Source organism: Natrix helvetica, assembly GCF_964273705.1.
Source record: "Natrix helvetica genome assembly, chromosome: 7".
NCBI classification, from domain to species: domain Eukaryota; kingdom Metazoa; phylum Chordata; class Lepidosauria; order Squamata; family Natricidae; genus Natrix; species Natrix helvetica.
Window position 1 is genome coordinate 46,358,954 of NC_138558.1, and position 16,154 is coordinate 46,375,107.

Sequence of the window (16,154 nt, forward strand, 5' to 3'; positions counted from 1 at the left end):
AGAATATAACAGTAAAATAATACTAATCACGTTTTCAAAAAAATTACTTCCCACAAGTAATCTAATGTTGCTCTTATATACCTTTCTGTGTCAAATATAGATGTATGTATACCTAACAATATTATTGAAGTGAGATGATTCAAAAAGTACAGAAAACTGAATGCATGGTTCATGAAATGCAAACAGAGTTAATGCCCCAGACCAGGCAGCTTTTAACCGAGCCAGTTAATTACTTTATTGTTGTGGTCTTATCAGTTCTTGCAATCAGTTTTATCTGAGTCAGGATTGTAAATGGATTCTAAGACACTCATAAATAATGTAAACAGTTGCTGCAATTATCTACAAATCAAAGAGTACTTATCACTATGTTGCACATACATAACAGAATAAAAATGCATGGAGGGAAAAAGATAAGTGTCTCAACACTAAATAGTCCATAATGGAAAGTAAACTGCGTGAAGGCTATTAGGATGAATCAGTAAACAATCAAACGTTTAAACAAGAATCACACTATATAGTTTACTGTTGGCTGTTTAAAGATTAAAATCTAGAATTCTCTGCACATTCACTGAATATTTCCATATCATCACCAATGTTTAGCTGTTGTACAGTTTGATTTGTTAGTTCTAAATTGACAAAAGTGACAATATTGTTTGAGAACAGAAGGAATAGAATATCCATCTATTCATCCATCCATCCATTCATTTATTCAATGAAAATTTCTACTACAATCAAATGACATCTGACATATAAGATAAGCATAACAAATCCAAAACAGATATTTTACTATATGTCTAGGGGATAACTTGAAAATGTACATTAAGAGGTAGGCTGACATATTTCACCAAGCTATAAAACACTCTTTACAAACAACAATAACTGTGCTTATATGCTAAGACAAAATGTTTTATGGTCAAGTATAATGTATAAAACTAGCATACAAATTTGAAGTGTATATGTTTATAATACCAGAAATACAGGCAGGATTTCAAAGAGGCAGAGGAACTAGAGATTGCCAACGTACATGGATCATGGAGAAAACTAGGGAGTTCCAGAAAAACATCTACTTCTGCTTCATTGACTATGCTAAAGCCTTTGATTGTGTGGATCATGATAAATTGTGGCAAGTTCTTAAAGAGATGGGAGTACCAGACCATATTATTTGTCTCTTGAGAAACCTATATGCGGGTCAAGAAGCAGCGGTGAGAACTGGGCATGGAACCACTGATTGGTTCAAACTTGAGAAAGGAGTTCAGCAAGGCTGTATATTGTCGCCCTGCCTATTTAACTTATATACAGAGCACATCATGAGAAAGGCAGGGCTAGGTGAATCAAAAGTTGGAATTAAGATTGCTGGGTGAAATATCAACAACTTCAGCTATGCAGATACCACTCTAATGGCAGAAAGTGAAGAGGAACTTAAGAGCCTTTTGATGCGAGTGAAGAAGGAGAGTGAAAAAGTTGGCTTGAAACTAAATATTAAGAAAACTAAGATCATGGCATCTGACTCTCTCAATTCCTGGGAAATAGATGGGGAAGAAATGGAAGTAGTGACAGACTTCATTTTCCTGGGCTCCAAGATCACCGCAGATGGGGACTACGGCCAAGAAATTAAAAGACGCTTGCTCCTGGGGAGGAAAGCTATGGCAAATCTAGACAGCATACTAAAAAGAAGAGACATCAGCCTGCCAACAAAAGTGCATATAGTCAAGGCTATGGTTTTTCCAGTTGCAATGTATGGCTGTGAAAGTTGGACCATAAGAAAGGCTGAGCACCAAAGAATTGAGGCCTTTGAACTATGGTGCTAGAGAAGACTCTTGCGAGTCCCTTGGCCTGCAAGGCAATCAAAACAGTCAGTCCTAGAGGAGATCAACCCTGACTGCTCTTTAGAAGGCCAGATCCTGAAGATGAAGCTCAAATACTTTGGCCACCTAACGAGAAGGAAGGACTCACTGGAGAAGAGCCTACTGCTGGGAAAGATTGAGGGGGAAAGAAGAAGGGGACGGCAGAGAATGAGGTGGCTGGATGGAGTCATTGAAGTAGTTGGCATGACTTCATTGTGTATGTATAGGTGAAACTTGAAAAATTAGAATACCGTGCAAAAGTTCATTTATTTCAGTAATGCAACTTAAAAGGTGAAGCTAATATTTGAAATAGACTCATTACATGCAAAGCAAGATAGTTCAAGCTGTGATTTGTTATAATTGTGATGATTATGGCTTACAGCTCATGAAAATCCCAAATCCACAATCTCAGAAAATTAGAATATTACATGCAACTAATAAAACAAGGATTGTGCATAGAACAATATCGGACCTCTGAAAAGTATAAGCATGCATATGTACTCAGTACTTGGTTTAGGCCCCTTTTGCAGCAATTACTGTCTCAATGCGGCGTGGCATGGAAGCTATCAGCTTGTGGCACTGCTGAGGTATTATGGAAGACCAGGATGCTTCAATTGTGGCCTTCAGCTCTTCTGCATTGTTTGGTCTCATGTCTCTCATCTTTCTCTTGGTGATGCCCCATATATTCTCTATGGGTTCAGGTCAGGCGAGTTTGCTGGCCAATTAAGCACAGTAATCCGACTATCATTGAACCAGGTTTTGGCGCTTTTGGCAGTGTGGGCAGGTGCCAAGTCCTGCTGGAAAATGAAGTCAGCATGCCCATAAAGCTCGTCTGCAGAAGGAAGCATGAAGTGCTCCAAAATCTCTTGGTAGACGGCTGCGTTGACCCTGGACTTAATGAAGTAAAGTGGACCAACACCAGCAGATGACATTGCTCTCCAAATCAACACAGACTGTGGAAACTTCACACTCGACTTCAAGCATCTTGTAGTGTGTGCCTCTCCATTCTTCCTCCATGCTCTGGGTCCTTGATTTCCAAATGAGATGCAAAAGTTGCTATCATCAGAAAAGAGGACTTTGGACCACTGAGCAACAGACCAGATCTGTTTTTCTTTAGCCTAGGTAAGACCCTTCTGACATTGTTTGTTGTTCAGGAACGGCTTGACAAGAGGAATACAACATTTGAAGCCCATGTCCAGGATCCATCTGTGTGTGGTGGCTCTTGATGCACTGACTCCAGCCTCAGTCCACTCCTTGCGAAAGTCCCCAACACTTTTGAATGGCCTTTTCCTCACAATCCTCTCCAAGCTGCGGTCATCCCTGCTTCTTGTGCACCTTTTACTTCCACACTTTTCCCTTCCACATAACTTTCTATTAATGTGCTTTGATACAGCACTTTGGGAACATCCAGCTTCTTTTGCAATTACCTTTTGAGGCTTTCCCTCCTTATGGAGGGTGTCAATGATGGTTTTCTGCACAACTGTCAGGTCAGCAGTCATTCCCATGATTGTGATTCCTACTGAACTAGACTGAGAGACCATTTAAAGGCTCAGGAACCCTTTGCAGGTGTTATGGCTTAATTAGCTGATTAGAGTGGGACACTTTGAGCCTAGAATATTGCACCTTTTCACAATATTCTAATTTTCTGAGATTGTGGATTTGGGGTTTTCATGAGCTGTACGCCATAATCATCACAATTATGACAAATCACGGCTTGAACTATCTTGCTTTGCATGTAATGAGTCTATCTCATGCATTCGTTTCACCTTTTAAGTTGCATTACTGAAATAAATGAATGTTTGCATGATATTCTAATTTTTTGAGTTTCACCTGTATATAATCATTATTATCACAGCTTTAATCCTCTCATTTCTCTGAAAATTCCTAATAATCTTCAATACACATTCATTAATTGGCTTCTTTTTCTTTTGCATTTTTGTATTGGTTTTAAGGATCTTTTCAAAGTTTGGCCATATTATATAAAATAGTCCTTCGGATCTGAAAATGGCACTGTGGTATGTAGTTTTCTGTGGACGCAGAGGTGGCTTTGCAGTGCCTGAGAATGCTCACAATTTTCTATCAGTGTTTGGTTGTGCCTATCTTCAAAGCTGGTGAAAGCTTCATAGCACAGAGTTCACCAGCAGCTTATGTCAGCAGCTGCTGTTTCTTTGACTGGATGTCACAGTGATGTAAGCTTTCTTTCATAGTGTCTTTGTAGCCCTTGAGCAATTGACTTCTTTACCTAGACTCCAGTACATTATACAGCAACTGGAAAAATATGCAACAGTCATCCATTATTATGATGTGTCCCACCAATCTCATCAGGGCTCAGATGTTTAGGGACCAATGCTGATAAACTCTGCATGATCCAAGACCCCCAGGTTGGATACATATTCTTGCCAATGAATGGCAAAGAGAATGGAGAACGCACATCTCAAATGTCTCCAGTTGTTTGATAACACATCACCTGGACTTGCCTTACAACAAATATAATGTTTTCTATACTTCATTTTGGCCAAAAGTCAACCAGCACCTCTGGGAGATTTCTTTCTGAGACAGCGACAAGTTTGTTTATGACAATGCAGGCAAAGATTTTCCAAGCAATGGGCAAGATCAGTACGATCTGATTTATTTTCCCTTATTTTAGAAAGCCATAGTGAGTGAATCACAAAAGTCATCAGGTATCTCTTCTATGAGCAAAGTATCTTCCAAGATGTCTTGGAATGCTTGCAAGGAATTTTGGCCTAGCACTTTACAGATCTCAGCAGGAATCCATCTGTAGGAAATGACAAGGCCAAAGGAGGGTTCAAACACATAATCAATCATGAGTTCCTTTATGCCCACAAGACACCTAAGTCCAGCCCATCTTGAATTCCTTTGACTCTTATCTTCCGCTAATTTCCCTTGGTCATTAGTATTTCACATTCTTGTAGAGAGCTTAAGCTTACAATAAATCTTTATATCCATTTGAACTTTCTGGATATCTTGATTTTGGAGCTTGATATCATCCTACCTGTTGCTGGATTTGAACTCTTCTGTAAGATCGCTTCCTTGATTTCATCAGTTAGAGGAAGCAGGTTTAGGGCATAATTTGTTCTATTGTCAAATTACTCTCACTTTTTTTCCTAACATTCACTGCCTACTTATAAAATAACATATGTCCATTATTTTGTGTAAGGCATTTTAGAGAGTATCTTGGCCACTTTTTGTGTGATATACTTTCAGGTATTTGAAGAGTGTTCTTATTCCCCACTCCTTCAATCTGTCTTAATAAAAACAATAGAGACTTAATTTCTAATTCCCTAATCTTCCTTTATTGCTCTCATCTGAATGCATTCCAATGTGTCTGAATAAGTATCATATCCAGAACTAGATGCAGTACTCAAGATGAGATCAGATCAATACAGAATAATGTATTATAAAGTGGAAACTACACTTCTGGGATTCAATGTAAAAAAGCATTTTACTTCTCTGCAACAATATAAAAATGCTGACTCATTTTCAGTCTGCAATATACTATTATTTCAGAACCATTTTTACAACTATTAATAAGCTCCAATACCAAGTTAGATAGCCCATCTTGTACTTGCTAATCTTGGCAGGTATATTTTATTAAATGGGTTTTGTCATTGATCAAAGCCACATGGCTATAATTTATTTCTTTTATAATTCAAAATGAGATAATTGGCACCAAAAGGTGGAGACTACTAATCTTCAAAATTAATCTGCACATGCAAAATACATACATTGGATTACAAAACTGGGGAACCACTGAAATATTATCAAAGATAACTATCAAGATCCAGGTGTTGCCAAACAGATTAGAAGCAGTATACCATTCCAGATGGAGAGTATATAGCTAAACTACACAGTAATTTTAATACAGAGCATGTAATTATAGCTTCTCCTTTTCTTGGTCAGACAAATCCCAGGAGATGGAAGATAGACTTGAGCTATATAAACAATTGTCAAATGGTTGTTTTGCAAAGGGTATTGGTTTGCAAAAAGATGGCAATAAGATTGAAGGATGTGTGTTGCACTGTCTTTTGTGTTAGAGGGGCAGCTATGTTTTTAAAAGTAGTTTGATGGTAGCAAGGGATTTTTTTTTGTTATTCAAATTTTTATTGGTTTTTAAAAAGATTTCAGGGAAAAGGGGTTATAGGGTATAAAACATTTTGACAGCTATATCGTGCGGGGAGGAGGAGCCCCCCCCCCAGGTCTTGCAACTTACAAACAATGATAGAAAAATATCAGCATTTACCTAAGTATTAGCAGTTTAAAATTTGACACAAAATCATCAGTATGTTTCAATCATTTGTTTTGTATCACTTCCATAAAAGTACATTGTAGCAACAATTGCAATAGTATTCCAAATCACTTTTGTGATCTGAGTCTTCTAGCTGTTGCATCCTCTCTCTCATCCACCGGCTGAGCCTTAGCCCCTCCCTCGTTTGTTTCTTGTGTGACATCCCCCATTTCACCTAAAAGAGCACTATGTTTTTTAGCGAAAGCCTCTGCTTCCACTGGTGTGTGAATTCTAATTCTGCTGCCCTCCCAAAAAATCAGCATGCCTTCTGGAAAAAGCCATCTGAACCAGACCCCATTATTATATAATTTTTTTGCTAAGAAGGAATATTTCCTTCTATTATCTCTTACTTTTTTGGGGATCTGTTTAAGAATGGTTATCTCTTTATCTTTATATTTTAGTGGTCCTCCCCTTTGAGCTCCTAGAACCTCATCTCTTGTAGTTTTTCTAAGAAATTTAATATGAACTTCCCTTGGGACGTTATGTGTTCTTGCATAGGCCGAATTAACCCTATAAATCAGGTCAATGTCCCACCAAAGCTGTTGTTTCTCTCTATTAATATACTCTGCTAGTATTGTGGTCATAATCTCCTTGAGATCTTCATTCTCAACTTCTGGCAAATTTTGGAACCTAAGAAAAAAAGACATCCTTTCAAATTCCATTTTTAACATCTGGTTCCCAAATTCTGTATTCCCCCTCTGGATTGTTTTCATCTCATCTCTAATCCCAACTGCCCCCTCCTCCAGCACACCAATCCTCTGTTCATTCCGTGTGGCTTGTTGGTTCGTCTCTCTGAGCTCTTCCTTTAAGTCCTGCAATTGTTGTTTAATTTCGTCCTGTCCCTTTAAGATGTTTTGAAGCATCTGTTGGGTAGACAGGTCTTTTGCACTCTCTTCAGAGGCTTTGGGTTGTAGGAAAGATCCCATTTGTGACTGGTGTGCAGGACTAGACGTTGAAGATGTTGGGGCCAACGAGGCCTTACCAGGTGGTAATTTCTTAGGACCCATCATAAGGCTCAGAGTTAATTGTTATTCTGTACAAGAAATGGTGTCTGTGGGAGAGCACAGCCGGCAGGGATCACCAAACAAGCAAGTCCAAAGGAGAACAGGTCCTCTAGCAGAGAAGTTAAAACGAATAGGTGGGTCAAAATATTCCAAGTCCAGGGGAGTAACGTATTTGAAGAGGCTCCTGGAGGTCTCTGGGGTGGAAATTAGTTGAAAGCCATAAAGTTTTCCAAGGGAGGAGTCTCATTCATAAAGACAAAGAAGAAGGAGGAAGTTGGCCATCTTGGGTCAACCAGTATAGGTGATCAGGAAAACAACAAAGTCAAAATTTCCATAAGTAGTTTAAAAAAGAATCAGTTCAGCCATCCTTTCTCTCACAATTGTAGCCAAAGAAGAAGATTTCCCCCCCCCCATTATTTAAGGGAAGTGAAAGTAGTTTTTAAACTTTCTCTCTCCCCCATGAAGGGGATTTTTCAAACGCCGCTTTTCTGAGGGGGGTGGAATTTCCCCCCTCTAATCTAAGCTCCTCCAGAGGTTGAAACAAGCAAGGTAGGAAAACTGCAAAACCATCAGAAGTGTAAAAATAGTAAAAGACCTGGAGAGGCCCCTAGGCTCACCGCTCTTCAGCTGCTTCGTTCTAATTGTTTAAGCCTCCCAGGGCCGTCCGGCGAAGAGGCGACGTCACTCGCCCCCCCCCACTGCTCCCTGGCGCCTAGGCGAAGCTGGGAAAAACACCCCCACCGGCTGCCGCCACTGCGGGGGGTCCCAGCAAGCCGCCTTTCGGCAGGAAACCCTTCGCTCGAGCCTCCTGTGCTCCTTTCGGAGCCCGCCAAGGAAGCGATGGGCAGACTACACGTCCGTCGCCATTCGGTCCCGGAAGCGGAAGCCGGTAGCAAAGGATTTGAGATAAATAAAGATGAGAAATTAGACTATGCAGCTAGTGGGTGAGTTTCTGCATTCACTTGCCCCCCTTTGACCCATTTTTCAATTGATGTACACAGATTGGTTTCCAGGCTAGAACAAGTGGACCACACATCCTAACTCTATGCCATGGAGAGCAGAGGCACATATCAGTTACCACAACAGTGGATATTTTTTTGGAGCCATTCTGGTAGATGAGGAGGCTTGGTTGGCCAGTGTAGAGATGGTTTTTGGTTGGCCAAACATCTCAGTAATGTCAGAAACTATTATTGGAGGCTCAGATATAAATGCAATGAGAGATGAGCTCTGTATTTCAGGATTGCTTGGTGAATTTGTGTCAGCATTTGTGCTTGCAATGGCCATTTGTGGTTGCAGAGATGCTTTGGACAAAACAGGAGACAGCAACAGGCACAGGATTTCCTGGCCTTTAACAATTATCATTATTATGGTCTGGTGTGCTTTGTGGTTCCAAACTTTAGCCTGGGACTTGAAGAACTCCCCAGACACAATGTGATGTCTAAAAAGTGGTGTCTGGTGGATCTGAAAGAGAGTAGCAGCAAAAGAAGGCTGGTACCTTAGACCTATCATAGAATTTGTCTCTTTTGAAGTCATTTTTGTCTAGGTGATCAGAATCATGAAGAGTGTTATTTTAGAGCCAATTAAATCTGATGTCCAGATGTCACCTAGTTATTGGTTTGATAATAAAGTTTTGAATGGTGTGCTCTCCTGCCCCCTCAACCAGTATGAACTGAGTATCCTCTCAGTTGAGAGCTGAAGTCATTTAGTATTTTGCTATCCATAGCTTCTATTTTGTGGCTTTCCACAGTGTTTGATACTCTCCAAATTCCTAATTAACATTTACATGAACCCATTGGGTGAGATCATCCATCACCACAGGGTGAGACATCATCAATACATTGATGATATTAAATTATATATCTTCATCCTAGGCTAAGTGATGCTGTTGATGTCCTGTCCCTAAACCTGAAAGCTGTAGAGGTTTGGGTGGAGAACAACAGGTTTCAACTGAACACAGGCAATGGCTCTGGGGTTTGAAGCCATCTGGATATGGCATTTTGCCACCTTTGATCCTGCATGGAGTGGTACTGCCCCAAACAGACCCAGTACACAATTAGAAGTCCTTATAGATTCATAGCTCCTGCTCAAGGACCGAGTGGCACTTGTGGTTAGGGGTGTCTTTGTGTGTGCAAGCTTTCCTTTACCATGAGGCTCTATTCATAATTACTCATTCTCTGGTCAGCTCTAGAAGAAATCATTCTAATGTGCTCTGTATGAGGCTGCACTTGAAGTTATTTAGAAGCTAAGTAAACCGGAAACATCGCAGCGAGAACAGCTGGGAAAATAGCAAGCTTCGAGGAGCCTCGCAAAAAACCAAGCTGGAAATCTGACATCAGGAGGACATTTGGGCCAGAACTGTCCTGGAGGAACGGTGAAGAAGGAGCAGTGTTTCGAACGACCACAAGGAGCAAGACAAGCTCCTCAGCAGGTCCAAAACAAGCTCTCTAGACTGGCGGTGGGGTGGCAGCCATGTTCAATGACCACTCTGGAACCAGGGCATCCAGACCAAGTTTGGAGCAGGAACAGTGATCTCACAGAGTGCTGGGACTGAAAGAAAGGCTGGCCGACCCAAGGGTAAAGAAAAATTTACATTTGGAGTTTAAAAAAATTTGTCCAGAGATTCAAAATAGCGGCTAAGGGCTACTTGGAATATGAAGGGAGGGAAAAGAAGGGGAAAAAACAGGGACTGCCCAAGAAGATTGTGGCTAACATAATTGGAATTGGAAACATTTAAAATAACAAAAGGGAAATATATGGAGAAAATAGAAAAATCTTTATCGAGTGGATTTGGAACTTTTGACTTCTGAAAACTTTGACAAATTATCGATTTGATTGTGGGATCATAAAAGCCATCTATTGGTGGAAAATAAGTACAACAACATCTTGAAACAAAGTACAACAGAAAAAGTCAAGCTCGAACACAGGAAAGATGTGGAAGTTTTTCTTTTTTTTTTCTTTTTAAAGTTTTATTGGTTTTTACAAATATTTTGGGGAAAAGGGTACATAAGTATGGAGAAAAATTTTGACAGCTACATCATACGGAAGGTGGTGTTTCCCCGGGATCTTACATCTCTCTCTTATTTTATACATATCAAAATATCATTATTACATACACATTAGCAGTTTAGATTTCATATTCTTTAACATCTTCAATCATTTATTACATCACTTCTAACCATTTCATTGTATTAACAATTGCAATGTACTTTTAATTCATTTCTGTGACCTTGCTGCTTCCTCTCCCCTGTCTGTTGGCTGAGCCATGGCTCCTCCCCTTTTCATATCTTGTGCACTGTCTCCTGTTCCTTCTAGAAGAGTCTTGTGTTTTTCCATGAAGGCTTCTGCCTCCACCACTGTATTAATTCTCACTCTACCACCCTCCCAGAAAATCAACAAGCCTTCTGGAACTAGCCATCTAAACCAGATATTTTTTTCATACAGTTTTTTAGTTAAAAAGAAGAATTTCTTCCTCTTATCTCTTATTCTTTTTGGTATCTGTTTTAAAATGGTTATTTCCTTATCCTTATATCTTAAAGGTTCCCCCCTTTGAACCCCTAGAATCTCATCTCTTGTAGTCTTTCTAAAAAATTTAACATGAACTTCCCTTGGAACATTGAGTGTTCTAGCATATGCTGAATTAATTCTATATATCAAATCAATATCCCACCCTAGCTGTTGTTTATCTCTTTAAATATAATCTGCTAGCATTGTTATCATAGTCTCCCTTAAGTCTTCACCCTCCGTTTCAGGTATATTTTGAAATCTAAGAAAGAAAGACATCCTTTCAAATTCCATTTTTTCCATGTAGTTTTTAATTCCAGCATTTTTTTTGTAGTGCCTTCACCTCTTCTCCCACCCCCACAGCACCCTCCTCCAGAGCGTCTATTTTCTGTCTATTTTGTAGAGTCTGTTGTTGATTCTCTCTGAGTTGTTCCTTTAAGTCTGCCAACTGCTTTTTAATTTCGTCCTGTCCCTTTATAAGCATCTGGAACATTTGATGGAACATTTCTTGAGACTGCTGTTCCCCTTCAGAAGCTTTAGGTTGTAAAAAAGAAGATAATTGTGTTTGTTGGGGGACAGGGCTTGAGATAGAGGAAGATGGAGCCGACGCTGGTTTAGCATTGTGAAACTCAGAGAAAGTTATAAGTCTAGACAAGAAAAATGGCATCTGTAGAAGTGCACCATCAGGCGAGATCCGCAGGCAGGCAAAGTCCAGTGTGGGATATTAGTCTTTCAATACAGCTCCCCGCCAGTTGAAATTAATTTTTCCCAATCCAAGGAAGGTTATACAAAGAGATGCCTCTAGAGTTCACTGGGGTATAGTAATTCCAACCCAGAAGATTTTTCAAAAGCGACAGTTCATTTGTAACGGCAGTAAAGAAGGGGGAAGAAACGCCATTTTGGCTCAGCCCTCCCAGGGGATCGGAGAGCAACCATTCAAAAAGTTTCCATTCATAGTTTATGAGGTCAGCTCACGTTCTTTCTTTCGCAATTGTTCTAAAGAGTCATTATCCCATTGCTTGAAAGAAGTGAATATCAAAAGAGTTTTTTTTCCAATTCTCTCTCTCTCCTCCGAGAGTGAGATGTGTAAAGCCGCTTTTCCGAGAGGGGGGGGAGAAAACCCCCCTCTCCAATCTTAACACTTTATCAAGATCAAAGAGTCTTTGGAAAACTGCTAATCCTTATTTACTTAGTTGTTCAGAAAAGCAAGAAAAAGACCCTGGGGGAACTGCCCCTCACCACATTTCAGCTGTTGCCTTCACGTAGAACGTTTCTTCCGATCTCCTCAGGACGAAGGCGCGCGTGGCATTGCGCACCCCCTATGCCTCCCGGCACCTATGGCAATACTGGCAGCCCCCCTGGCAATGCCGCCGCCGCTCCAGGGGGCTACAAGAAGCAGCCCCTCCGGCAGGATGCCCCTCCAAGGCACCCTGTGCCCCCCCTGAGTCAGGGGGGGGCCACCAGGATGGCGAACGGCAGACAGCATGTCCGTCGTCCTCAGAAACCGGAAGTGGAATCGATGTGGAAGTTTTTCTAAGGAGCGTACAGCCATTTCCTGTTGTTTTGACTTCATTTTGCTATAGCTGAGAAAGAAAGTTAAAAATCTTCAAAATGGATTGTTTTGCTTTGGGATTTGATATTACAGCTGGAAAAACTTGGAAATAAGAGAGAGACTTAATTAATTGTGATAAAATATAAAAACACTAAACACTTGTTAAATTTGAACATGGAGTGTGGGAGGTATGAAGAATTACTTGAAATGTTAAAAGATGCATGCACAACACCAAAAGGTATTAAAGAACCAGAAAAATCCTTGAAATATATAGAACAGAAAGTAGGAGAGAATCTGACAAAGAGAAACACAAATGAGAGGCAAAAAGTTAATGGTGGAAAAAGAAGCTGAAAACAAAAACCAGTTAGATAATTCTATTGAAATGTACAGAGATACAAAAAGAGCAGAGAGGAAAAAAAGAAAAATGCTAATCAAAAAAGGAACAATTCAAAACCAAAGAGAAACAGTGAGAAGCAAAAGAGAGAAATTCGAAGGAGGGTTACTCAAATAATTCATAGAAAAATGATAGGGAAAATCCAGCAGAAAAGGTATAATACATATAAAAGGAGAAAAAAGGGGAAAAAAGAAACTCAGGAGTAGGGAATAGAAGGACAAACAGAAAACTGATGAAAAATGGAACATCAAAGAGAGTAAGAGATGAGTTAAGAGAAAATGATTAGGAAAGGAGAATACTTATGCCAATGTGATTTCAGTTTTTTTTTCTTTTTTAATAAATTTACAGACATTTCTAAAATTCTGTTTTCACTTTCTCATTATGGGGTACTGAGTGCTGATTAATGAGAAAAAAATGAATTTCAACAACCGTAGAACCAGGCTGAAGCATAACAAAATTGACAAAAGTGAATGTCATTTAAATACTTTCTGAATACCCTGTATATTACCACCAGTCTCAATTTTGTGACTCTTAGCAAATCACAATGCAAAACATAAAAACAAGAAATTCAAAGTCCTACATAGCATAGTTAAAGGGACTTCTCTTTCCAGTTACATCTATCCATCCCATCAGAATGAGCAGGAGGAGTATGCCAAGTGTCCAGTTGGCTAAAAACATATATGTGGCAGGATCTATGGTGGCATGCTTCTTCTATTGTGGCCCCTGTCCTATGGAATATCACTCATCGTGAGTTGAGATTATACTTCCTTTCCAGAAAGCCCTCAAGACAGGGGTTTTCGATTAATCTTATTGGAGTCTTCCCATTATGAACCTGAAGAATGGTTGTGTGTGATATTAAGTGAAAGTTGTCTTTCTTGCTTTTCTGCTTTTACTTAATATTTTATGTTTATTATTGTTTATGTATTGTATTTTGTGATATGGGCTATATAAATAAGTTAGATAAACAAATAAATGATAAAAGTCTGTTCCCATACTGAATGGCCATGACCCAAATTTTTCATAATCTTGAATCATAAGTCTTTATATAAATATAATGAAGTTCTAAGACAGATTATACTTTACTATTTTGGCATTTTCTCTAAATATAACTGAAGGAATATATAAACCATCTTGCAATTCCACATAATGTGACATATTAACTTTAGCTATAGAATATGTTAACTTTTTATACTTAATTGAAATTGTTTTGATGTTTTTCATTTCTATATAGAATTAGGTATATTGCTAATTATAAATGTTCGGGGAATTTAAAATATGGTTAACCCTTTCAGCCTGCCAAATGCATAATTAGATGCTAAGGGAGAGGGGCACTGTAGTTGCAATATCAGCCCTGCTTTTATCTGTTTCTCCACATTCTACAGGAACGCTCAAACTTCATCAACTTAAAGTAAACCTTTGATTTGGGGCTTGTAACCTTCTCCAGAAGTTCCAACCCTCAAAATCTATCAGAACATGATCCTGAAATGATGTAATTCAACCTCTTTTCTTTTGAAGCCCACAAGTCTTAAAGTTGAAAAGGTTGGAGACCCCTGCTATAAACTATTGATAAAACTGTGGAACACTATCATCTCTCACAAAAAAAGTTGATTGGAATAACTGCAAGCTAATCTATGATTGCATACTTGGGTCTCATTTGTCCAAAACTACTATTAGTTTATGGGTTCTTCATTTAGGCCTCTGAAGATCAGCTTTCTCCTTTTAATGCCCAGAAAAGTCATTAGGAAGTATGGTTATAATTTTACAGCCAAATTAGATGATTGTACCTCAGTATATAATCACCGAGATTTCCTATGGTTGAAAATGAAAATTTTTATAAAAATATATTTAAAAATAGAATGTTCTAATACTGTAAGGTTTAATTCAATTGAGAATAAAACATATGCTATATTTCTTATAGTTTTCTTTTTATTTATACTTTTGTCCATATGAATCAAATGTGCTTGAGGAACTTATCTGCTTCACTGACCTAATTTTTTTAAAGCCTTGGGAAAAATTCTGTCACCTATCTTGTAGAATGAAGTTTATTTCTCTGACCGTAATAGCATATTTTTTTATTTTGTCATCTACTAAAGATAATCTTGGGGACAGAAAAAAAATTACCTGGTTTGCAGCTGTTTCTACTCAGAAATTTATTAATAATTCTGGTACTTACACAATCTTAAGCATATGTTTGGACCTTGTTTTCTTTTAATTTTGATTTCAGTCTTGTAACTGGGATATTATAACATAACTGCTACATACATGAAATGTGAACTGAAGGGACCCATTATTTGAACAGTATCACTTGTTAATTGACTCCTAAATTAGAATTAACATGCTCTTTAACATGTGAATTCAAATCTCAATTACTAGCATGGAAAAACTACCATCCCAAAAGTAGTCAACTGAGATTGGTGATATGCTAATTCAACCACGAGTCTCTTCTACTGGACCAATTAAGATAAGGCTGAATAATGCTTAATTTGTTCATTTGTATGTAATAAATTATATATATATATAATTTATAATATATAATAATAAAGTATGTAATAAATTATATATATATACATATATACGTATATACATATACATGTGTGTGTATGTGTGTGTGCATGTCCATATATTATATAAATTTATATGAATATTTTTCTTTTTTTCCGTATATATCTAACCATTTGAAGGATCTGATATCTTTTGTTTGTTGGGTTAAATTTGATCAATACTACTTACAAATAGATTTATTTTGAGTACTATAATTTAGCTCTCTACAGACTCACTTTCCCTTTCATTCACTTACTATGTTTGGGTAGTCCCACATTTGTAAATAAGCAGGAGCTAATTAATCAAAGTTCACATAAAAAATACATATTTCTCTTTCTTTGTTTCCTAATTTGATTTGGTTTCTTTTTCCATCCAATGAAGCTTATAAACAGGATATATTTCCGAACTGCTATTCTATCCAACACCCATTTTAACATTCAGACCTATTTATCCCAATTTCCAAATCATTTCTATCCAAATTTACCTAAAACCAAACTTTATGAAGCACACACTGTGATCTTCCTTGTTCAGGGTCTCAGACAGACAAAGTAATTTAGATTTCAAAAGTCTTTTAAATCATTCAACCAAGCTCATTTTTCTAGATGAAGGTCAATTTTAAAACCCTGTTTTGGAAGGGGAAAAGGGATGTTTATTAAAAAGGAGGTTCAAATCATGTTTCTTCAGCATATTTATTAAGTCATTCTTAATCCTAAAAATTCACACACACACAGATAGTAAATGTTTTTTGAAAAGCCTATATAAATAGAATATTTAAATATTAGAATATTTATTTTATTAAAATCTATACGATACCCTAAGCACGAAACTATTAGGAACAAATTCTCTTTAGTTCTTAGTGAAATATTGTGAACATGCTATGCGTAAATTATTTAAAACTGCCAATAAGCCACTTCAAACACTATTAATTACTATTAAATAAACCATGTCAATCAGTAAACCAGACAGACCATATGTTGTTATTGAAAACATATCAAAAACTGGCATTTCAAAA

At 38.0% G+C, this 16,154-nt stretch overlaps 1 protein-coding gene across 15 annotated transcripts in view; it reads right to left on the reverse strand.

The window, feature by feature from the left end:
* The window catches only part of TENM3 (teneurin transmembrane protein 3), a 1,436,054-nt gene that overhangs the window by 339,200 nt on the left and 1,080,700 nt on the right, over window positions 1-16,154 (reverse strand). The gene's annotated exons all lie outside the window — the stretch shown is intronic.